The sequence below is a fragment of the Varroa jacobsoni genome, unplaced genomic scaffold, assembly GCF_002532875.2.
Source record: "Varroa jacobsoni isolate VJ856 unplaced genomic scaffold, vjacob_1.0 scaffold_1147, whole genome shotgun sequence".
Classification (NCBI taxonomy): Eukaryota; Metazoa; Arthropoda; class Arachnida; order Mesostigmata; family Varroidae; genus Varroa; species Varroa jacobsoni.
This window is the reverse complement of record NW_019214049.1, coordinates 401,759-425,557: the sequence shown is the minus strand read 5'-3', so window position 1 is coordinate 425,557 and position 23,799 is coordinate 401,759. Positions and strand designations below refer to the sequence as shown.

The window sequence follows — 23,799 nt, the reverse complement described above, 5'->3', positions numbered from 1 at the left end:
TATATAGCTAATTCAAGCGCAGATATGATACAGCAAACGTACTCCCGCCTTCTTAGTGTATCGTATACTCGTCAACAATAACGCAGCCGAAATGGAAAAAGCTGGTAGTAGTCAATGTAACGAACAACTGACCCCACACGAAGAAAACGTAACATTAAAATAAGAAAGATATTTTGCTAAAATTGGTTACTATAATATAGATGGAATCAACGATATCTCCAAAGGGAAAAGGGGGCATATTAAAGGTATAGATGTCCTGCCCATATTTTAGACAGAAATCCTCGAGGAATTGTATATGCCTACACGACGTTCCACCCTTAAAGACAAAACGATTAACGTTTTTGTAACATAAATCGACTGTGGGTTGTTTTGGGTGTGTCCCAATGGCAGTTTGACAGGTCGGGTATTTTAGTGTTGCAGGAGTACAAGTTCGGGACTCGGTGTCACCATTCAGATTTGTCATAACAAGCCTTGAATCTTGCTGCGTTTCTTCCGGAACGACGGTTATGTCATTCGACGGAATTGTGAATTAGGGGCAAACCTTTAATTACACGAAACAATGATACCAGAATCGTATTTAGAGTTTATGTTATGGCAGCCGGTTACCCATATCCAGATGCGGCATCAAGACGTTGTGTCGTTACCTTCAGCAGCATCTGTCCATATATATATATATAAATAAAAATATGATATATAATCTTGAACTAGTGGAAAATGGTTTATGCAAATAGTAGGAGAATCGCAGTAAACCAGTTTGGTAAGTTATCGCCATATAGTTGTGGTGTATTTTTTTTGTTTGCCTATAAAACTCTCCTTTAGTAGTTGCCTTTTAGATTTCGTTCATATATGATTGGTATAAGTTGGGCGTTTTGGGCAGCACACACAGCATCGATAACGGCTCCTATGAGGCTATAGTATGCAATATTTCAAAGTAGCGTACGTATCTCTGATTGATATACTGTGAGGGATGTTTTTCGTTTAATGCAAATTTATTCCTCTGTAGATGCCTACTTCAACTCGAAATTGATTGTTTATGGAATTGAATTTCGGTTTTGAAGACCACACATACCTTTCGAGTCAAATCCCGAAGAAATAATCTTGTGCCTCTTCTAAAAGCTGTCGTATACGAAGGAGGTCTGTTTATATTTATATATATTGACAGTAACAAATGTTGGCCACTTGTTACCGCTTTTAGTTGGAACCATGCTCTGGTAAGGTCAATCATGGGTAACATTTTACCTTTGTTAGGTTTCTCAAAAATTCCTCTTGGTAAATAGATGTAATGGTCTTCGAAAGCGTTGCTTAGGCCGAGTACTGAAGTCGACGTCGAGCCGATGGATGCTTTTAAAAAAAAGGTATAATTAGAAGTGTACGACTATAGGTAAAGTGACATCGCTTTCGGTTACACGCTTATTTCGAGTATGCGACAACATTATTTTACTGACGATCGCTACTGGATAACACCGAGTGCAAGAGTCAGACGCAATGACTTAGCGGTAATAGCTTTGGCCATCAGCCAAAGCTAGTGGAAAAAGAAAAAAACCTGCTTTAATATATCAACGAGTTCTCATTGTTTTTGATTTAGTTGAGTAAGAGTTGAGTATTTTTGAATGAACTCATCTTCACCTTCGACGCGAAGTCTTACCTTTTTTTTGGCCATGATCGTTCTGCAAAACTTCTTCTTGGCTCTTAAAGGGCACAGCATCAGCCCGCTAATTTGTCACGTCGATTCAGCTATAGAATCGAACAATCCACGGCGTTCGAAGATTTTTTGCTTAGGGAATTCTTAGTCTTGTTTGGAAAACGTTTGATTTTCCCATCGCTTTGCTACCTCTAACACTTGTTTTTGTGACGTTTCCTTTTGCGTCCAGCCTCATGACTATCCGTCAACTATCAACATCGTTTTCGTTCTGAATTCTCAATCTCTGAATTATGACGACCACTAGCCCTAATCGTCTGAGGTTCGTTTCATCAGCCGCGTAGGCGATAACATCGTCCCCTGGGATTACTCTGATATTTGATAGCTAATTGATTGTTGCATTGCTATAAATATGTATGTGCTTCAACGTGTCGTAGAGTCATTTAGTGCAGTATACTATGCTGCTTATTACCAGAATTACATGATGACAGTCGTTATAGAAAAGCAGTTGTGGCGCAAAGACATGTACGATTTCATCAGAGACATGATTCAAAATGTTTGCGCGTTTGAAGTTTATCTTTCGAAGTCAAACTATCGACACTTGGAAATTCGTCTGGCGTCACTTTTCAGATCAGTAATAACAAGATCCTTTACAAAAAGCTTTGTAACCATTATTTGTCGGCCACCAAGCCCACTAAAGGCTCCATTCTTTCCAGCCTTCTTCATCCCACTCCCGTCGCTTTGCGTTTCGCTTTTGCTCTTCCCGTCACGCGCTCCCGTGGCCCCGGCAGTTTCTACTACTGTTGCTGCAACCGACTCTTCATGAATCTTCATTACACAATTCATGAGGAAGCTAGCTGCTGTATCCGCGCCCATAAAGCTTCGCCATTGGCTGCAGAACCGACTGTGCTGGAAAAACCAGTAGAGGCCGACGCAAATAACGGTTCTGCTTCGTAGACAGAACAACTCAGCAGAAGCAGTGTATGCTAACAGCGACGAGGGCAATGGCACCGCCGGTGACTCGGTAGCTGGCGGAGGGTTAGGACGTGGGGGGGGAGGGGGTTTCAAGTTTGTATCGCGTCGCATTCACCATCGGCGCTTGTCGTCGTTGTACCGCTGTTTTGTTCTCCTCCAGCTCCCTGCCTGCTTAGGTCTGCGCTCTTCACTCAGCTGTTTTTAGCGGTGGTAGCAGCAGCAGTAGCCATAGTAGCAAGAACGGCTATCCCACCGAAGCCGAAAAAAGAAAGCAGCTAAACAGGGGTTTGGGCGGGAACGTGGTACGAACGACTGCGAAGGCAGACGCAGTCATCATGGTAGCGATGAGAGTGGGCAAAAAGGTCATTGTGGCCTAGCGAAAGCTTTCTACCGGCGTGTGTTAGTAGATCGCCCTGGCTGGCGATGCAGCATAAGCTCGACCTTACTGTTCCAGCGCGCCTTCGCACGTTGACTGCCCCCAGCGCACCATCGGCCGTCATGCCACTATCATTGCTGCTAGTATTTTGCTACCTAGCAAATGGCGGCTAGAAGCAAACAAAATAGATGAACGATGAGGAGCAGCGGCAGCGACGCGCAGGCGGTAGGAGAATAGAATACATAAAGCTCGAAACTAGCTCTCTAACTACGACTCTTCAAGATTCGATCCTTCTCAGACGCTGTTCTGCGACGTTGCACTGACACTTCTCGGCCACGATTCACCTTCATGTCAAAGTCAGCGAGAGTTCTGGCGCATAGAAAAACCGACTGGACGAGTTAGGGCAACAGCGAGCGAATGTAAAAGACAGACGTACGGCAGATGGACAGGCCGATATCTATGCTCAGGGCCAACATCGCCGCAGTCATCCCGCACACCAGACCTGAATACAGTGTCGCTGTAAGCAGCGGATGCTGTAGCAGCGCTGCTCGTGGGGAGTCGACTAGTAACAGCAGCAGCAAAATTATTATTATTACTCTAGCGTCTGTATGTTACGCGACGGCTGTACTTCAACCACTTAATACAACAAGAACAAACTTGTATAAAGGGCTCGGTATATATCAGAATGTGTCTCCACAAAACACACACTGCGTTACGATTCGTTTGCCTGCAGCTGCAGTCTCACCTTCTCTTCTACGAGGCGGTGGCACTAAAGCGTCGACAACTGCTGGTTGGCACGACATCAGTACTGCACCGTTGTCGTCGCCGCCATCGTCATCCACCCGTACTTTTCCTCTACTATCGCAACGGTGTCTACGAATACGTTTCTTATCCCACGTCTACCTCCTGCTAACGCTGAAAATGCTAGCGTCTTTGTTGCTCCCCCTGCAGCGGTTGGCGCTACGACTGCTCCTATTCTATGACACTGCGACGTCCTGGAAAGAGAAGATGATCTGAACTGACTTACTTGGCGTTTGCGTCTCCCTGTTTGTTACGCTAATATATATATATATATATATACAGTTGCAAGGCAATATGTACAGGCTTAATGCAGCTGTTACAGGCACTGCTAGCGCCATGTACAACGAACGCCACGGTCTTTGTATGCGGTGCCGGCAGGTGAATGAACGTAATCCGATAACAGCACAAGTGAACTTTCCACCGTATCTATGAGTTTTAAAAATTAGCCATCGCTTGCAACGTTGCAAAACACTCAATGGCTGCGCGCATTTCATGTTGAATAATATGATTTTGCATTAGCAATATACGTGACAGTTGATAGCGGTAGTAGAATTGCGAGCAGAGGTAGTAGGCTCCGCTACCACCCTAGGTTATCGAGCAACAATACTTCTGCACGAAATAAAACAAAGGGACGAGCGGTTTCTCACTGCAGACCTGCAGCTACCGACTGCTTTGCCGGAACTTTAGGGAGGCCTGCAAACCTCTTGCCGGGCAAGGATACGCTGAATACGAAAAGCATTAGGGGGAATTGTAGCCCTGGTATTTTTGTGCGGATCACTGAGCGATCGAATGAGCGGTTCTCGGCGGTTGGTGGAAACGTTGAAGGGATCTTAGAGAGCTGTATATGCGTGTGGGTGAGCATTTCTTCTTTCGTCATGCGCGAGAAAATGGGTGGAAAAAGGAAAATGACAAGAGAAAGAGAAAGGGAAATGGGAAGGCGCACTGTAAGCGTATATGGCGATGTCAGAAGCTGCTACAGCACCACCAGTCACCGGAACACGGGCTCGGGCTATGGCACACGGCGATCTGTTGGGCGTCCAAAGAAACGGAGGGGCGCACAGGCGGCGTCTTCCTTTTACGTTAAGAGGTCTTTTGGGCTCTTCATGTAAATGCTGCCAGGCGCTTTGCATTCTCGTTCGCGCTGACGAACGGGATACGCACACGCTGGAAGATGACTATGGAAGAAAGAAACGTAGTAGTACGAGCCAACAAACAGGGGCTGTGTCGAAGGGACAAAGCATGAGATCAGAAGAGCGGAGGCCTGACGTCGGAACCCAACTCAACGCTCGGCTCTTTACCATACGCATCTTTTTCCTATGCGTGTGCAAAAGTTACTTCGAGTTGAGCTACATTGCGAAACCGCCGGCTGATTCACAAGCAGTTCGCCACTGCTGCTACCTACAATGCGCCTACGACTACTGTCTTTAGTGTAGGTGGAACGTTATGTAACCTGGCAATCCAATGGAGGCCGAAGCTCTATTGCATGCAGTGAGAGGCAACGGTATCCGTTTCCCACGCGGAATCTTTCACAGCCTGCATCTGCTGCACGCCAAACGTTTGACGAGTGACGGTTAGGTACATGGAGTAGCGTATTGAGTTAGTGCGCCGCGGGAACTTTGTCTTTATCTGAAGTGTCGAGTTTAAGATAAATGAATTATGGCGATAGTACGAGGAGAAGCCTCTACACAACATTTGTCATCAATAGTAAGAAGCTTCAATAAAAGAGAAAAAAGCTATATCAATCGGTCGCAAAGCGACTCGAAAGGGTATGTTAATTTCTTTTATTTTTGTGACTATACAAGTAAGCTATCTAAATCACATCAAACAAATAAATTTCATCGCACGTATTTCATTTTGTCATAGGCACCAATATGATAGATATGAGAAAAGCACTCGACCTTTTTCGGGACTACGTCTGCTGCCTTTTGTTAAATATTGCAATGTCCTGATTTCGCCAAGACTAGCCATGATTAAGATTCGCTCTGCTAGCGCTGACTTGTGCATCCTTCGTCCTATTGGCGCGCTCTCTTACTGGCAAAAAACGGTTTCACTTCATTCATGTGTGAGAAATTTAGGCAGGGAAAAAACCGGAAGAGTCTCTAGTACGCTTGTTGCTTGCCTTTGACGATTCAGCTAACATTTATTGCCAAGGAATCATAATTGCGGGTGTTTCTGGGATGCGCGACAACCAACGTCACCACTGAAAATCGGAACAAATAGACAAACGGCACAACGAGGATTTTGTTGAAAGCAACGTTGTCTTCTCTAATCCACGAAAACGACTTTGAGACGCCACTGATACTTATAATAATAGTAACGTCTAAATTTCGACGAAATTTTGATTCAAGTGACGCTATTTACGAAGACACTTGTATATAAGCAAACATCTATTATTATTAACAGTATATGTATATACTGTCCTCAGGGTTGATCTTACAGTCGTGGCCTTCCAGCAGTAGTACAGAAAGGTAGTAACCAATGGCAGAAGAATCGAAGTCGTAATCCTTTTCCTCGCTGGGGCCAAGGTGTTTTCTGTCCGGAGACTTTTTCCAATAAGACTTTCCGCCTTTTCCCTTTGGCAGTATAATATATTACTATCGGGCAGTTGTACTGCTCAACGGCGAATATACAAAGCATGCTTGAGTCCTACTGCAGAGCTAGGCCCGCTAGTAATCGTGGAAGAATCAGCCACGACAAGGGACTTCTCTAGAGTACGAAGGCCGATTCTTTTCCCTTTTTATAAGTATGCTTTTTCAACGATTTCTCAACTTCACCCAAAGCTGGACCAACACTCGGTGCGACACTGGTAAAAAAGCACTTGTATACGGATATTCTTAGTTGTAGATTTTATTAAATACACGCTGTTGGCCCGTATCGAATGAAGCCAAAATAGGGTTGCACATACCGATGTTCTATGCCTCGTGTCTATGTTACGTCCTGTTTAAACCGATAAATGAGGCGGACTTTCAAACGTGTCTGTAGACCGGGGACGTGCGGCTCCACATGTCTCCTGTCAGCAAAGTGACTTGAAGCTATCAGTTTTTTTTCTCATAACTCGTAAGTGGGCGTTAAGATCTCCCCGGAGAAGCTATCTTTCCATAGGAAGAACTTATATCTTTATAAAGTCTCTCACAGAACGACCACTCACTGCTTCAAAAAAACTTCGGAAGTCTTTTCGAAAGTTACATCGGTGACTAAGAGCAGGGTCCCGCTGGTACACCTGGCACATACTATTACACATCCATCACTATTTGTTAGCGATAATTTATTTGACTGTCTTTTTCATTCTGTGTTTGACAACTTGAAATAGCTTTGATATTTTTTTCAGAATAAACAAAAACATCTGTCAGCAGCAAGAATTGTGGTCGTCTTTACGACTAGTATCATAACGAGTAATATTATTCGGATGTTTTTATGTATCTAAGGTTAGTGGTGTGTGCGCTTAAATAGAGAAGTCAGCATAAACGGTACTGGTGTGTGCAGCAGGTGATTACGCATAATTCGTTCTGGCTTTATAAATCGTTTTATAGTGCAATAGATATTGATATGTAGGTATAGAATATTCGAATTTTATGCTCGATGTTTACATTGTAAATAGAATTAATTGGTTTTTTTATTGTTTTGTATTTATTGTTTAACATTGTAATGTACTCTTCTATGTAAAATTGAGGTCAATTTGCTTATTTTTTTAGCATAGAAAATTCAACGTATGCGGAAATAATGAGCGATACACTCAGCCTTCAATGTCGCAACTAAGAAGTAACGTATCTGAGATTTATATTTTTTTTATGTATTCGATGTACGCATGCGGTTTCGATAGCAATTTCAATCAGAAGGACATTGCCCTTCGATTTCCCTGGGTCATGAGCAAACTTCTGCCGCTCTCGCGCCCTTAGTTTCTTTCTTCGTAACGTTAGTATAGCGTCCTACCAAAGTTCCATCCGCTATTTTTTGTTCTGAGGTTCCGGCACAGTCGTTACCTTTAGTGTACGCTGTTTTCCTCCACGGATTCGCTGGCATGTGAACGTTATTCTTCTTGGCAACTTCCGTTACACGGTGTGCCTCTGCATGGTTCTACTCGAGGTGGAGTATTGACGCGCAACCAGTGCTCCCCCCCGACCTTACCTCGGCCTCATATAAGGTTTAATGATTACGTAAATCTGCGCTACTAATAGCCACGTGTCGCTATGCTCTCTACGGAGCTTTCATACGCTTATAGCAACGCTCAGCTATATAGAGCGCAGATGCATAACAGGAACGCGTACATCAGGGGCCAGAGGACTACTCCAAGGTTTTCCACCTGGTAGACAGGGCTTCTTTGTGCGACCTACGATGGCAGATTGCGCATAAACACCGCGGTTTCTCTTTTCTTACGGTTCAGCCCTGTAGGTGCATACAAACATCAAATAAAGGCCTCCGTTCGTGCTCCACGCGCTTTAGCTATCCTAGTACTAGCAGCATCACCGTTATCAGCTCGACTCCCGCTCTGATCTTTAACGGCCACCGTCATCGTCGCCACGCGAATATTGACCTGTACTTAACACTGAGACTGAATGTTTGTGCTTCGTTGTGGTATACTACACGACGTGTCTAGGTCTTTCCGACGGTTGTGCGAGCTGAGTTAACCATTCGTTGTGTACGTTAGCTTCGTGTTGAAAGCGTGCCCCAGCCATGACGGCAACAGAGGTTGATTATTAGATTGTCGATTCAGTACCCCTTAGTTCCTGCTCGGTCGGACGGTCGCAGGTGGCTGGTGACTGTAGGAGTAGACCGTCTGGTCGGGAAGCGCCGCTTTACAAGCATGTAAACATGGAGCATGGAAAAGCCATTAATGACCGTTGGCGGCGTCGACACGTTGGGCGTCAATAGCAGCCGCTACAACAGTAGTTGTATTAAAGGATCGCAACTTCTTTCCTGTCGCACCATTAGCCAGCCAAAGAGAGGAAGATGGAGCGACGGCTCACTGTTGCTTTCCTTTTACCAAGAAACGCCTCCCTGCCAAGCAGCCAGTCAGGATCATCTGGGGGCGTGTTCATGTGCGGCCGGTCCTGTTCTATCCTGACATCCGTTGGCGTCAACAGTGGGTTGCAAAACTGCGAGCAATCCGAATTAACCTGGCAACCAGCCACGCCAAATCTAGGACTCTCTGGTAGGACAGTTGAAGCATTTTGTCGGTATTTCGGGTCTGAGCACTGTCGCAAAGTAGGTCGATGTACAAGAAGAAGCAAACTGCGAACCTTCATTCCCAAGTTCTGTAGTCTTCTTTTGCGACCGGTATATATCTCTCGGTTATCTACTCCCGCTGCTACTGCTGCGAACCAAGCCCAAGTCAACGAGATTTGCTAGGCCAATTCTTACGCTCGCAATTAATCATTTTTATCTGTCGCTTTTACTTCTACTGTTACGACTAGTAGTAGTCCACACTGGCCGTCATTGGGTCTAGAAGCGGCTTAGCTGTTATTGACATGGTCCCTTATTAGGGCTGATGATAGTGTTGATTTTCCTTCTCGCTTCCCTTCGTTTACACCTTCCAGAATACTACAAATATAGTGGGCAGTTGGAACGTACTGCTTGTCTGGTTAACTTAGACCTTTTGTTTGAACACTAAAGCGGGAGGCAATCGCCAATTCGTAGACTCATTTCCGTCCATTGCTTGCAGTGCCGTATAAATAGGAAGTTAAACTACTTGTATTTTGGACTACAATAGAGAAATATCAATTTCATGTAAATTCCCAAATTAATATTCTTAGCTTTGTCCTATTTCAATCGGACCTATGCGTGTAGCATGCAAAGCACGTTGACAATGCCGGTGCTTTAGACTACGAATTTTAACCAAAAATACTCTTAGGTAGACAAATCGGGTGTTTGCACCATTAGCATCTCAGCTATCCGGCTCAGCTAACAATGAATGTTTTAATGCTGGTGCTAGTTGAGAAACATGCGACAAATGTGCGACTCTGTGTACAGGAAGTTAGAATTAAGATACTGGACTATCTGAGCTAAATAATTTGGTGTGTGGGCGTGTGCATGAGCCTTGCAATGGATTCTTTCTTATAGAAGCCCCCAGTGCCTTTTTCCGCCAATCCATTGCCCCTATCGTCCGCATCGCGCCCGGTAATGCATTCGTTAGAACTGAATGGCTCAAGATAGGAACCCGGCTACTGCTGATCACCGAATATATCCGGTTCTTCTTGGCTGTTTTTTCACCCTCCTTTTATTTCTATTCTATCTCTGTATTGGCCTTGCGGCGCGGTCAGTCACTACGTTGGTCGTGTAATGCTTGTCCTGGTCCTCCTTGCCGCGCTAGACTGTGGCTGGCTACCATCACACCGAAGAAGAGCTACAAAAAGACAAAGCCTTAGCTACATCATGGTTGGCTAAATTTCAATTCCACATCAGCAACGGCAACGACAGTAGCACTCTCGCCTGCCTGCCTGCCCCCACGGTTGGATGGGTTTAGTTGATAGATCCACACCCGTATGTCGCCCAGGGCTCCCAAATGCCGACTCTCTGGCTACACATATCAACTGAGCTTGGGTCTGATAGCCGATGGACCGGCCATATAATAATAAATACACTACTAGTATACACCAGGGGCTTTGCAGTTGTTTTTCTTAGTTTTTCTTTGTTAGTCTATGGATATGGTATGCAAGTCAGTCGCTATTATTCGTTCAACCATAAATGTTCTAATCTTGTCGAAGAATATAGACCTGCCATCCCATTACACCATGTTGTGCGGTTTTTCTCCAAGACGCATATATATGGTTGCGTATGCAATCACAAGTACATAGGACTTATCATTGGTCTCGACGACAGAAATCTCCGTAAATTGGTTTCCACTTAGTGCAATTGCCATTTGGACCGACAGACATGAATATATATATATATATATATAGGCGCGTTGAAATATGTGTTCAATGGGGTAGACTATCTTGCACTGTTGCACTGTGATTAATGTGTTAACTAGCTTCTCGGTTGAAGTGGGCACTGGCTGAACTAAGTCGCAGAGAGATAAAGAAAGAACACGGATAGAAAAAGAAACGCCTAAGTAACACCTTATAAGCGAAATGGCACTCTATTATGACAAGGTCCAATCATCACATTACAAGCGCATCTTCAAGCCTTGTTGGACATATATGACACAGACATCGCTTGAGTTGCCTGCTAGTACCTAAAACGTAAAGTGAGCTTCCTCCTAGATGTTCGCCAAATTTTAGTGGGGAACCAACTTTTGCGCCTTAGGTAAACCATCTTCGTTACTTTATTTCCGATGTGAAGATCAGCAGAATGTCGGTAGGACGAAGTAATAGAAAAGGTGATATCGACACCGGCAGGCAATGCTGGTAGTCGATTAGAACCCGGATAATAGGTGAACCAGGGGTTATTTTTCAACCTGCCACAACTTACCTCGGCCTTTCGTCATTTTTAAGCCGGCCTCAGTGACAGCTTCAAACCTTTTTTCTATTTGTTCACGCACCTGGCAATAGCACTGCCTGTCTTGGCACGCGCCGACAGGACCGAATTATCCACCGGAACCAGAATGCTCCATTTGTCAACTGCAATCAGTCTAGCTACGATTGTTAGGTGGACCCGACCCAGTATCGAGTCTATAGCTGGCCACTGGCTGCGTCTTGCTCGCTCCAATCTACGGTTAGTATAACTAATTTATGATTAATTAATTACTGGCAGACTCCGAGGGATAACCTTGAGACAAGAAAGCAATCATACTCTACAATGTGTATTTGTCCTTACAAACATGCGTAACCGATTATGACGTTCCAACTTTGTCCTTATTAAGGTTTAGCGCTAACGCTACGCAATATTAGATTCTCACGTCTTGTAATACCACCTACTTGATACACGTAGTGCTATTGTACTGCATTCATATGAGCTAGTCGGCACACCCCTGCTTTGTCTGTTCCTTTCCTACTTCTCAGTCGACCTGCTTTTAGTCACAATACGACACACTGTTGTTTTTGCTTGAAGTTTTTACTGTCCAGATTCTGCATGGGTACTTGCTATATTTGAGTGTATATAGCGTGTGCATATGTGTGTATGTCTGGGAGTCTATTGTGTCGTATAGTCGGGCGATGGCACATTATTTGTGATTTTCGGCAGGGTATAGAAGTTTGCGAGGCGTAAAGGGTTCTTTGGCTACTGCAAGCGTAGTTGGTGCGCGTTTTTAGTTGGTTCTAGCTGGTTGGTCTAGCTAGTGACAAGAGCTGAAGCACGACGTTTAGGATATCATTTATGTGAAGGGCTAAATGATATGCTTAACTGAAATGACTAAACGCCTGAAATAGATGGTTGTACACGAACAACGCAACGTATCCGTGCTACTGCTATACGATATATGGCCCTAGAACTGGGCCCGTATTTTCGAAGTAGTCATGTAGAATTGCACTGGCATCCTTCCTACCATTCCATTATCGTTTAGGCTCCAAATTGTGGCTAGTTTACGACTAGTCATTCGTATGAGATCATTTCGAACTCACCTGAACGCGTATTAGGTACAGGATGTTGGTGTGATATGGGTACTGGATGGACGTGGCTAGCAAGTACCTTTTTGCTGGTGCGCTATTGAATAAATTTTTGAGATATTATTGTGTAAGGTTGATAAGATTGTGGTACCGAGTCAAACCCGGTTAACAGAACCGTAGTGGTCATATTTTCACAGGGCTAACGTTCGAGTCAATCATTCGCATCTATTTCTAGTCCGATACTTCTGCAGACCGTCGTTATTCAAGCCTCAGAGCGTGATTAAAATTTATGTTCATTGCTCTTTGTTGGGCCTGCAGCAGGACACCGTCTTTAACAAAGGTGTCTTGGCCTAAAAGACAACATTATTAAACGAACAGTTTAAAACTAAGTGTAGCTAGCCTTTTGGCTAGCGCTTGTACTGACACTGCCCTGCGTACTGCGTTCTACGGGGTTCGGGGAAGGCCATCGTTACTGCGATTTTATTGACATGTTTAGCTTAGGCCCAATCTCTGTCTAAGTGCACCGCTATGACAGCCATGGCCCGTTTAGCACCTGACGTTTTCGGCTATTTAACAACGATGTAATACGTTGGCTAAAGTTGCTCGTTGATGTGCTCCGACATTTCTATTCTGCCGCTTTAAATTCGTTTAATGCTAAGGTTAGTACGGGTGATGGCTACTAGTGCACGAGTGAAGGCCTAATAAATTTCGTATTCTAATTATACAACGAACAAACATCGAATAGATACATACCTACCCACAGATTGGGCTGTCTGACAGAATCAACATTCGGCCACATAACTAACTCCTTGTCCGGCGTTCAGGTGCAGCGAAGAGCAACCCAGTCATTCGTAATACTTGCCAGCAAGATCCTTTTCGTTTTTCTCTGATCGACTGCCTGATCCTTGCTTGGAGTCCTATCACTATTCTTCATCTGGTGTCCACTCACCGATCTGCCGCTGTGGTTGCGACATGCTCCAGTTTCTGCGCATCGGATCTCGATTGCAGGTTCTTGGGATGTCATTTGTGAGCATGTCTCCAATAACTGATTCCCCAATGTTCCCAGACTCGATGATTTGTCCAGGAATGCCGGAGCATTGTAATCGATCTGATTTTTCTAATCGCATCTCGATCAGCTAGCCGCCACCGAATCGGTCCGTGAAAGTCGTTGGCTGCGTCGTCTGTTGTTAGGCTCATGTTGTCATCTTTGTCGGATTAGTCGAATCTATTCTTGTTCTTCGGTTGCTACAGGTACTAACGAACAAACAACTATATCGAGTCAATGCTGCGTAAGGCTATTTCTTGAGTCTAGCTGGACCTTCACTGGAGATGAATACCGGAACATTAAACAAAGCAAAGAAGAAAGAAAGCGATTCGATTATATAGTGCTACCTCTACGTTTACTGTGACGGCTAAAGTTAGTGCGATGGTGCACGCGGTTCACTTCGGTGTTGGCTAGGAAAATCTCTGCAGCAGAAGCTTGTGGACCTATTTCAGTAACGACTATATGTCACTTTCTTTCGTCAATCCGTTACGAGATATTCGACATTTAGATAGGCGAACTGCTTGTTTCGTCTTGGCTTCGACACCGGCTCCCGCTGCTCGCAAACTCATTGCCGGCGACCGCGTGACACTCCGCGTTCCAGGCACTACTGACCGGCCCTTACGAGAACGGGGATCGAATAAGACAGTATGTCAGCTGGTTAGTCACACAACCAGGCGCCTCAAACGGCTGGAACAGCTACGCAGTACATGCATCACCTCTTCAGCAGGATGAAACGACAGCAGTACAGCGCCGCCGCTACTAACTGCACCCTAACATTCAACTAGCTGATTCATACCCCTTACTTAATGGCCATGCTTGGAATAGAAGAAAAAGAACCTGCGGCCGCTTACCGCAGGCGCAAGACGCAAACGGTGATTGGTATCGTTTGGACATTCCCGTTTCGTGCTGTCCGTTGGAGAAAAACTCCAAGCCAATCAACCAGCCTCGAACATTTTAATATAGTATGCTTTAATTTCAGAATAGCTGCCTGTGTGGTTCGTTCTTTTAAGCTACACATAATGATAAATGGATGCCTTGGCCTCGAGAAGCGTGCACGTGCATTGAGTTCAGTTTGGACCGCTTACTCCGACCGCTTCTAGCGCTACCAGTAGCGCTTACAGCATTGATATGAACAGTTGTGGCAGTATGACACTAATATCGATGCCAGTAGTCGTTCGCTTCCTCTCACTGTCGCCCATAGCGGGAAGACCTGTCAGACGTACAGGCCTAGCTAGCATCTTTTCGTCTGCTTCGCCCCCTTCGAGTGGAATCGAACAAGGCTAATACATTGTTGCGGCGATCATCGGCATGTCGCGACAGAGAGAACAAAGCGAAGGAGTGCACAGAGGCACATTCGCAGATTCGAACAAGAAGGTTCACCTGCGCGAATGCTGTAGCACAATGGATAAAGAGGAAAAGCCTAAAGCATCATGAAGCAGACAGCAGAAGGGAACAAGGAGGGTGTTGTTAGGAACGTCTTTCTCCCTGTCCTACCTTTTCCAATCGCTTTGTCACTACTTTTTGAAAACGGTGCCATGACAAGATTTGCGACCGGCAACGCGACAATCCAGGCGAGCGGACTATCCAGGCTATTAGTTTTAAGGATCAGATAGTAGTGGCTGAACCGGCCTAAAAACGAGGCGCCGGTAGCCGACTTGTGTTGACTATACACATCTCTTCACAGATAAAAAAACGTAAGAGAAAGAGGAAATGTCAGGGAAAAATATCGGAAGAAGCTGTAGCGATAACGACTTCTGACAGCAGCGTCAGTGCGTTCGCGACACATCCTCCTCCCTGCTTGTGGGGTCCAGCCTTTCGCCCTTTCTCTCCACGTATCCAGTTCGAAGCAACTACCAGCCCTACCTCGAAGAACGACACAACAGGCGAGGGTTAGGCAGGCAGGCAGACAGACGTAGTTCGTGATAGCAAGTGATAGCGCCGATCGACAACGATGGCGGCGGCGATGACGACAGATGAAACGCTAGAAAGTTGTAGCAGAAGATGATAAGCACTTAGACGCGGCTGAATGTTTTCAGATATTTGTAGCTTATTTTCAGATTTCCAGAGGGGGAAGTGGCAACCGAACCGAAAACAACGAATCGTGCAGACAATAGCATAAGTATGCTTCGAAATGTGTGACAAGTGCAGCATGGCGCTCCACCGTAAAACACGAACAGACTTCGAATGGCCCCTAGCCGGCAACAAGGTTACTGTGAGAGCTACAGAAGTCGGGTGTTTGCCCGTAGTACTAGTCTTGCAAACATCTATTTTTCCCATTAGCGGAATATTATTATTATTATTAACTCAAGAAGATGCGACCTCCGTTACGTCACATCGGCGATGTTACAGTGCATGAGAGACAGGTTCATCCGCAAATTTTATCAGTGTCTTTAGGCTCGTGTCAGTTTTGTCAAATACACTCTGCTGCTAGTAGCACCATTTCGACAAGATGCGACGAGTTGATTTAGAAGTTGGTCGGGAGCAGTTCGCGCTCGTGCTAAGCGTGGCCCTTCTTAAAGCACGTTCAGGTGCAGTAGGTGTAGAGATAATGTTGGCGTATCAACAATTTGCTCTGCGTTTTCGAGCGAGAAAGAGTGGAAGGGCTACCTCGCTCTACTCTACGGCTGGACATGCGGCTGCCTGGCGGCGACAACGAAGGAACGCATTAACATTATTTGATTGTTGAGATTGCAGTGCGAGGGAAAGTATATGTGGGTCCTAATGCACGCTATATGGAAGAAAACGATGAAAAGTGGATGGTGGCAGCATACTCGCGGACACCGAATATCTGGTGGTAAAGTTGCTGGACGCAGTATGGTGCCGCTTCGCGACTAAGCAAGTCCTCACCTTGTAATTGCCTACCATTGTCGAGTAGTAGTACAAGCACTGGTGTATCGTTACGTAGTGTCGCCCTGTGGTGCACAGCGTATGGCTAAGACGAGTTGAGCTAGGCGATGCTGAGCTATGCTTTAAGGTCGCTCGGTTATATGCTGGCTTGAGCTGGGTTACTGGAGCACTGCTGCCCAGTGATAGGCGGAGCGGAAGGGAGCCGCCGATCAGAGACAACTTAAGCCGCTTGCAGCCGAAGAGATCGGCAGCACAGCGAATCCACTGCCAAGCGCAGGCGTCGGTTAACTGAAGTCGCTGCTCACTGAATAGTGAAAACGGACGAAAACTGGGGCGCGGGAAACTCCGCGGATGGGAGCGCGTAAAAGAATATAGGGGGGCTTGGCGACTGAGGAGAAACTGACTGGTTCTCCGGTGAACCCTTAACAACGATCCCCTTGCGTCGCCACACAGTTTTCCCGTCGTATTCGTTGAGCAGTTAGCTTAGCATTGAGTAAGGCAGTCACACAGGTCGACCGCGCTAGACACTAGGTAGGACCGAACACCAGCCTTATCGCCTATGCGCACTACCCTACAGCTAGGATTACTCGTGGAATTAAGTATTATTAAGTGTTTAAATAATTAATATTCGCTGAGAATTAGCCGTCGCTGCTGCCGCTACGGGTGTTGACAACAGCCGCTGAGCAGCTCTGCATATGCTGAAGGCTGTGTGCCGATAGCGGGACAACGAACTAGTCAGCGGGGCAAGGCCCGCTTGGTTGGTAGCAGTCGGGCCTCGTAGAACCAGATGCTTTGGTCAACACAAGGCTGGTGCACGCGGAAAAGACGAGATGTTGTGTGATGTCTTCTTAGAACCTCCCTCCCTTTCCTTGGGCTTTTATTCAGCCAAGTTGCGAAGGAAATGATCGTAAAGTCGAGAGACCAAGCAAAAAGAAGAGAAGACAGAGCAGTGAGAGCAGCAACGAGGAGGCACACGAACGGAAAAAAATCAAGGGTGGGAAAAACCTCTTAACCAACTCTTATCCTGCTATCGGCGAAGGGGTACGGGAAAGACAACTGAGCCAAGGAACGGAACAGAGGGATTGCTTTCGAGTTACAGGGTTCTGCTACTGTTCAAACGCTACACACGCGCCCCCTGACTTTGTCAAGACTTTCCGTATTCGTTTTCCGCCTTCTCTCTCATGCACTATCTCGCATAAGATCACAGTACACGCTCGTCCCTGTGGCAGTGCCCCTTCATCTTGACAGCCACTACCGTCTATGATGTGGTAATCACTGACATCGCCGTTAGCCGCTGTACTGGCCACTTTTTCGCGCTCCTACACACACACACACACACCCATGTGCCATTGAAAGACGATGATTACGGGGAAAATTCTCTTCTTTGTTCATTGCTTCAGCCACTTTTTCTACGTCACTGCATAGTTTTCTATATCCAAGCGGCACTGAAGCTCGCACTGAAATGAGCTAACGGCATCAAGATGTAAGAACAAGATGAAGCTTTGCGCTTCCTTTCTTAGTTCTCTCTAGTCGTTCTCGTTTCTCGTATCTTGCTTTACTTCCTGATAACTTTATTTCTTCGACTGCTAAGCCCGCTCCAATGGTTGCTCATTCCCTATGCCCCCTGGTTCGCTTGCCGCTCATCCTTGTTTTTCGCTTTTTTCTGCCTAGCTAACACCCCAAATATCTCGGTTTTCCCATTGGGCAACGTCCAAGCTATCTCTCTTTTCGTGCTCTTTTCTTAAATCACTGTCCACAGACTTAACGCTGACCCTGTGCTAACACACAGATACAACGACAAACCTTATCTTCTTAGATACTGCGATCTCTTCTGTTCTTCTTCTACTTACTGTTGTCGCTTCGTACCCCCCCGATACACCCACTTCGTTTTTAATGCTCTCCTTATTGGTAGTATTTCACTCCATTGCAGAACCCTTCACCCGCGTCGACTGATTTAATTACGTAGTTCCTTACGCTTGGTTCTTCTGCATGACAGCAATATACATATACACAAGTACTATAGGATATATATATATATGCCCTGTCGTGGCACAACTCGCTTGATATCACACGATGTCATAGACGATTTTCTCACAAGCCTTTGATGCGGATTACGAAGTCTACGAGCGTTGTTACAATTTTTTTTTCACTCGATTCACTAACTGATTTAATTCATCATAACGTTCCCATTTTTTTTATTCAGCTTTGTCAGTTTTATTAAACAAAAAGTTATATTTAGTTATGCAACTTTAAGGGCATGGAGAACGTGGCTTCATTTTAATGATGATACAAATCAACGCTGTTCACGTCAATGTTTACAGGATTCTAACTTCTTGTTGACGTAAGTGGAACCTAAACTATTCTTCTTTACTTGTCGACAGGTCGATAGTTGATTTTCAGCTGATTTCCCTTCACTTTAAATGATAAAATTGCCTGGCATCTGTGGATTGATCAATGCTTGAAGTATAGTGTCAGGGCAACTTTTGTTAGGACCTTTAATCTGTGAGAATATTTTTATTTATTATGCATTTTATCCATTACCTTATATGTGAATTGGATTACTAAGCCTCTATTACATTGCGTTAGGTCACTATGATAATTCCATACAACAACAAGCAGAATATTGAAGAATGAAGCGGCAAGGGCTATATGAGTGGGCAAGTACGTTATTGCAAGCTTTGCTTGGCAACCTCTATTATATGCGGCGAAAACGAACTCGAACGCTACTACCGACCTGCATAGATAACATCGTATTACTGTTTAATCACCCTTCACACCGTTAGAGAACTGCAAGTCAGTATGCAAACAGGACATGGAAAAAGAGAGAAAAATATCTCATATCCTGGAAATATGTGGAGAAAAAATTACTTGGTCGTAATTTGTTAATTTGTATCGCTTTCACGTAACTGAATTAAGAAATTAGTCATGCGTTACGGTTGTACCCATTTTCGGAACGAGCTCTGCGTATCAACTATTTAGGATCAGGAGGGACTATAACGTGACATCTTCATTGGCATATCTGTACTACAAATTGTCCCAAGCACCTGATCGAACAAGCAAGAAGTTAAGGAAGATACACACATGAATCAAAGATTTTCGGTACGACTTGTTGGAGTGCCATGGAATCCATTACTTCTCTGTTTTGCCACTTCAGCCCCGCACTGTCCGGGCGCTGTGTTTATATCTGCCGCTGCTGTTGTTGATACTGTTAGTGGAAATAAAAACAATGCCCACTGACCCGTTCGATTTGCTTAGGTATGATTACACATGACGGGAACCGACCAAAGGACATCGGAAAGCTCCCCTCCTTGACGCCAACGAGAACTTTCACGATACTGTACGGCCTATATCAGGGAAAGAAGGCGGACTGTGCGAGGACGAACGTCCCGTGTATTGCGTACCTGCTTGTAACTCATCAACAGTGCAATCAGAGCGCCATTTCACATCCACCCTTTAAGTCAACACCATTCTGTGGCATCGGCTACTCACATACACAGGCGCAAACAGCATATAATAGAAACATAGACGTATACAATTGACTCTAGTTAGGTTAGTTCCTTAATTTTTTCTGCTGGCCACTGAAGTGTTTCCTAAAGCTTACTCTCTGATCGCTTTAGGCATAGACACAACGAAAACGGGTCCCCGCGCGGGCTCCATCCATAATTCGTTAATTCGTTTGGCGTTTTTTCAATTAGATATCGTCAATATCTTTCCGACAGCACTTTTTAATACTAAGAGACTATCTAATAACCCGCTTTGCCGGTAACGGCGGAGAAACTCTAGCCGCATACAATAGTTTACCATGCCAGCAATAGCGATATTAAGCGATCGGATTTATGCTTATTCAAATCTGAGCAAAATGAATTCAACAAACCATTTCTTTGGACAAAAGTCATGAGCGTTGGAAAGAAAAGGACTAAGGATTTTCTACGCAACAGAAACTAAGATAGTATTCATCTATAACAACCTGAAAATATTCTAGAATTACGATGGCGGCTTCTGTCGCTAAGTCCGGTGTAGCTACTATACTTCCGCGTAAGGAGCATTTGGAAAATACTGAAAACGTCCACGTTAGTATCCAGTTTTCCAGATCGGTTCTGCTTGATAACGAACTGGTCCCTCTATTTCTCGGGTATTCCTTCAAGCAACAACTTCGAGAGCATCGTAACACTATGTCCTTTTAACAGCGTCTCTAGAAACACTGGCACCCATCCACTATATTCCCAGCAAAGATATGCTGTTCCCCCATGTTTCGCAATTCACGCCTTAAGGTCAGATGAAATAGAACCATAACTAGAGAGTCGAGGGAAATACTAAAATGCCTATAAGTTTAGCGTACTTCTTATCTCATACATCTCAGCGTGTCTATTCTATCTCGGCGGGCACTATTGACATCCGAATGGCTCGAAGGGGATACAAATAGAAACGGTGTTGTTTGTTACAAGTTATCACTCGACGCGCTCATGCATAAAAATATATAAGTATTTATATATTTTCGACCTTATACTTCAAATCATGAGCATCATTCGATCTATAATTATCTAATTGAGCTGCTTGCGATATGTACTAGTGAAAACTGATCCATAATATATAAATTTATAAAAAGGATTCATATTAAATTATTCGACAAATTCATGGTAATATGCAATGCTGTCAACCAGTTAATTAATGGTCCACCTTTTACCCGGGACAGATATATGTCCCGTGTGATGCAAACCCAAGTATGTAGCTAGATGAGTGTGACAAAATTCAACTACACTTCAATTCCGAACTAGTAAGTAAGAAAGATTATGACAATTTTTTAAATAGAAAATCGTATCCTGACATCGATTATAACACGTGACAGAATAAACTTTTTTCATTCTCCATCAAAATATGTACGATTACCATCTATAACCTTTTTTCGCTTTATATACTAGCCGATTTATTCCGCCGCAGTAAAAATCTTGGCTACAAAGTTCTATGAAATCTTAAAAGGTCTTCAAAAAAATCACATGTGGTACTTGAATGCTTTCCCCACTATATATTTGTCAAGATTTTGAAAAAATAGTAGTTAGTCAGATAGACGTCTGGCGAGTGCGGTGGATGAAGTCCTGAGTTTTTTGCCACCCTGACTCTTGCGGTGTGAAGTGTAGCGTTGTTACCCTTGTTCACTATGCTTGGTGCGGAGTTTTTCAGCGGCATATTTGCTTTAGGGCGATGGCCTGCTGGTCCAGTTGCATTCATATACTGGTGTGACCCTCTACGATTACCGTAGAGGACCCGTTCTTCATCGTAAGTTAGAGTTCGGCACAAGCGTCGGTCGTTGTTGTAATGTAAACGTAAAAGAAAGCGAGCGTCTCTATGATTCCTGAGGCGTCCATTTATTCTTATTTCGTTCCACCTTAGTAGTTTAAGCGAGATGAAGAAATATGGTATTTTTTTTACATACACCAAAATCGAACGCCGAGATCCGTGCGCTTTTAGATCGGTCAACTCCCACCACAGCTCGCAGCTCTTCATTATTTAGCTTCGTCAGGCTCAAAATGTTATTCCTAGATCGTTTTGAATCGGGAGCTTACGATGCTTTTAATTGTAGAGCTCTATAAGGTCTATACAACAGCAAGCTATGTCCGCCGCTGTAACTCCAAAATGGTGCGTACATATGTAAGGCTCGAAGGTCTTAATGTATAACATCAATCATGGATCGGATAGGTAAGAATGCGAACGAATGGCAATAGCAAAATACCGTATGATGTGCTGACCATTGTACTTAATTTGCCCTTAGTACGAGCATCATTTGACTCGAAGATATAAGGACATGATGCATCAAAAACAGATATAGCGAAAGCCTTCCTTATTATAATAACAAACGAGTAAATGACGAGAGCGTAGATAGAGCTGTTTTGAAATATTGTATACACGTGTTCTCTATAGCAACTTTACAATAGACCTATTTGCGATGCATGCATGTAATTAGCTTCAAATGACATTTCAAAACTTCGATTCAGGTCTAGATGTTTCCACGATGTCTAGATATATCGTTCTGCTAACCTTCGCCCAAGGCAGATGAACCTTTTGAGGACGATGAAATTTCTCATAACGTACTAAAGCGTTCTTACTGTTTCCACCAATTTTTCTAAAATAAGGCTTCTCGACAATTTCACTTAGCAATGATTTCCTTTCAATAATAGAAGTATACCCTGGCATGGCTAGCGACCCAGCTTAGATAAATCAAACACTCCTGCTACGGGACTGTAACTTCAATCGGCTCGATTAGTATAATTTGGATCAATTAGGTTGTCTCACGTTGAATGATTACTACATGACTTGCTATTGCTTTACACATGTCAACGAATCTGTGCGGCTGAGCAATAGGTGACCTGGATTACTAACGTCGTTCTGCGCTCTAAAATCGTGCTACATGACATCATGACTGCTCGGTTGCTCCACTGCCGTAAACAAATGGGCTGGTCGAGCAAAGGCATTGTGGCTATCGACCATTTGGCTTGAGACGGATTTTAAGGGGCAAGGGAGGATCTGATAAAATGTGAGCGCGAAGGAACGCATCGGCGACGGCCCAACAGGGCACGAAATATTGCTTCTATAGAGTGTGACGTAATACATATTGTTGTTGCCTTCTGAAAGTCTTGGCAAGCGACTAACGTATCAGCTACTAACCGTAAATAGCGAAACACGATAATCATTCCAAACGAATTACTAAGGGGCAAATTTCGCTACATAAAATAAATGCTGTAGTAAACTGCAGATAAGAGGGAAATCTTTTGCAGCTATTACGTGTCAATTAATGAAGGGAATTATCGTTTTTATTTTATTTTAAAGGTCAGGGGAATCTTTGGCAAATTCGAGGAAGCTCAAGGTGGTTCCGGTAAAAAAGCCATCCTTGACTTAGACTGATCCTTGATTTGAACTGCGGTCAGGCTCAGCCATTTTTCGTTTCTAGCGACAGTTCTAGGTTGCTATGTCGACCTCTAAACTGCTATCGACAAGACACATTGGCTTGAAACCAGTTTCCTTCTCGTTTACCTCGTCACCAAGTATTGTACTATTAAGTATAGTGTCGTGTGAGGTTTCATATACGAAATGTGTTTCGCTACATATTATTGGCAAGCAAAAACTATTTGTATTAGGTTAGTGGGTACCGTGAAACTCACTAATACAAGCCGCTACTTCTTCAATACGAACAGCATCTGGATTGATCCTAGCACGGTTGCTTCCTGCCAATAGTTCACGCTCTCCGAGCAACCTACTCCAAAGCGCCTTAAGTGAATCTACACATGCAGCTTTGATGCGCAGAACTTGCCTGACAAGCTGGCCCATACATGAGTATGCACATATGTATTAAGTACACCGTTGGCCACCAATTCTGGTGTCGCTGTTAGGTTTCAGTTCTAAGGTAAGGGGGGTTGGTACATGGCAGTATGTCTTCATCACCCCTAAGTGATTTACAATAGGAGTTAGCTCAAAAGGGTGCCAGCTGCAGTTATAGTTGGTCGATCGTAGCTACTTCTATCAGTGCCTTCCTTCCTACATGGCTGCGTCGCTTGCATGCTTAGGCGGTACAGTCAATTGCGGTAGTAGAAGAAACAGTAGGAGTTTTGAAAGGACTTAACTTGGTCACAGATGTGTCGAACAC

At 44.4% G+C, this 23,799-nt stretch overlaps 1 protein-coding gene and 1 long non-coding RNA gene across 2 annotated transcripts in view; one reads left to right on the top strand and one right to left on the bottom strand.

Moving 5' to 3' along the window:
* The window catches only part of LOC111267110 (glutamate receptor 1), a 109,890-nt gene that overhangs the window by 2,272 nt on the left and 83,819 nt on the right, over positions 1 to 23,799 (top strand). The window lies entirely within an intron of this gene.
* LOC147752582 (uncharacterized) lies at positions 971 to 2,003 on the bottom strand. Its single transcript, XR_015313671.1, has 2 exons — positions 1,646 to 2,003; positions 971 to 1,341 (listed from the first exon to the last, which is right to left on the bottom strand). It is a non-coding gene; the product is annotated as an uncharacterized LOC147752582 (long non-coding RNA).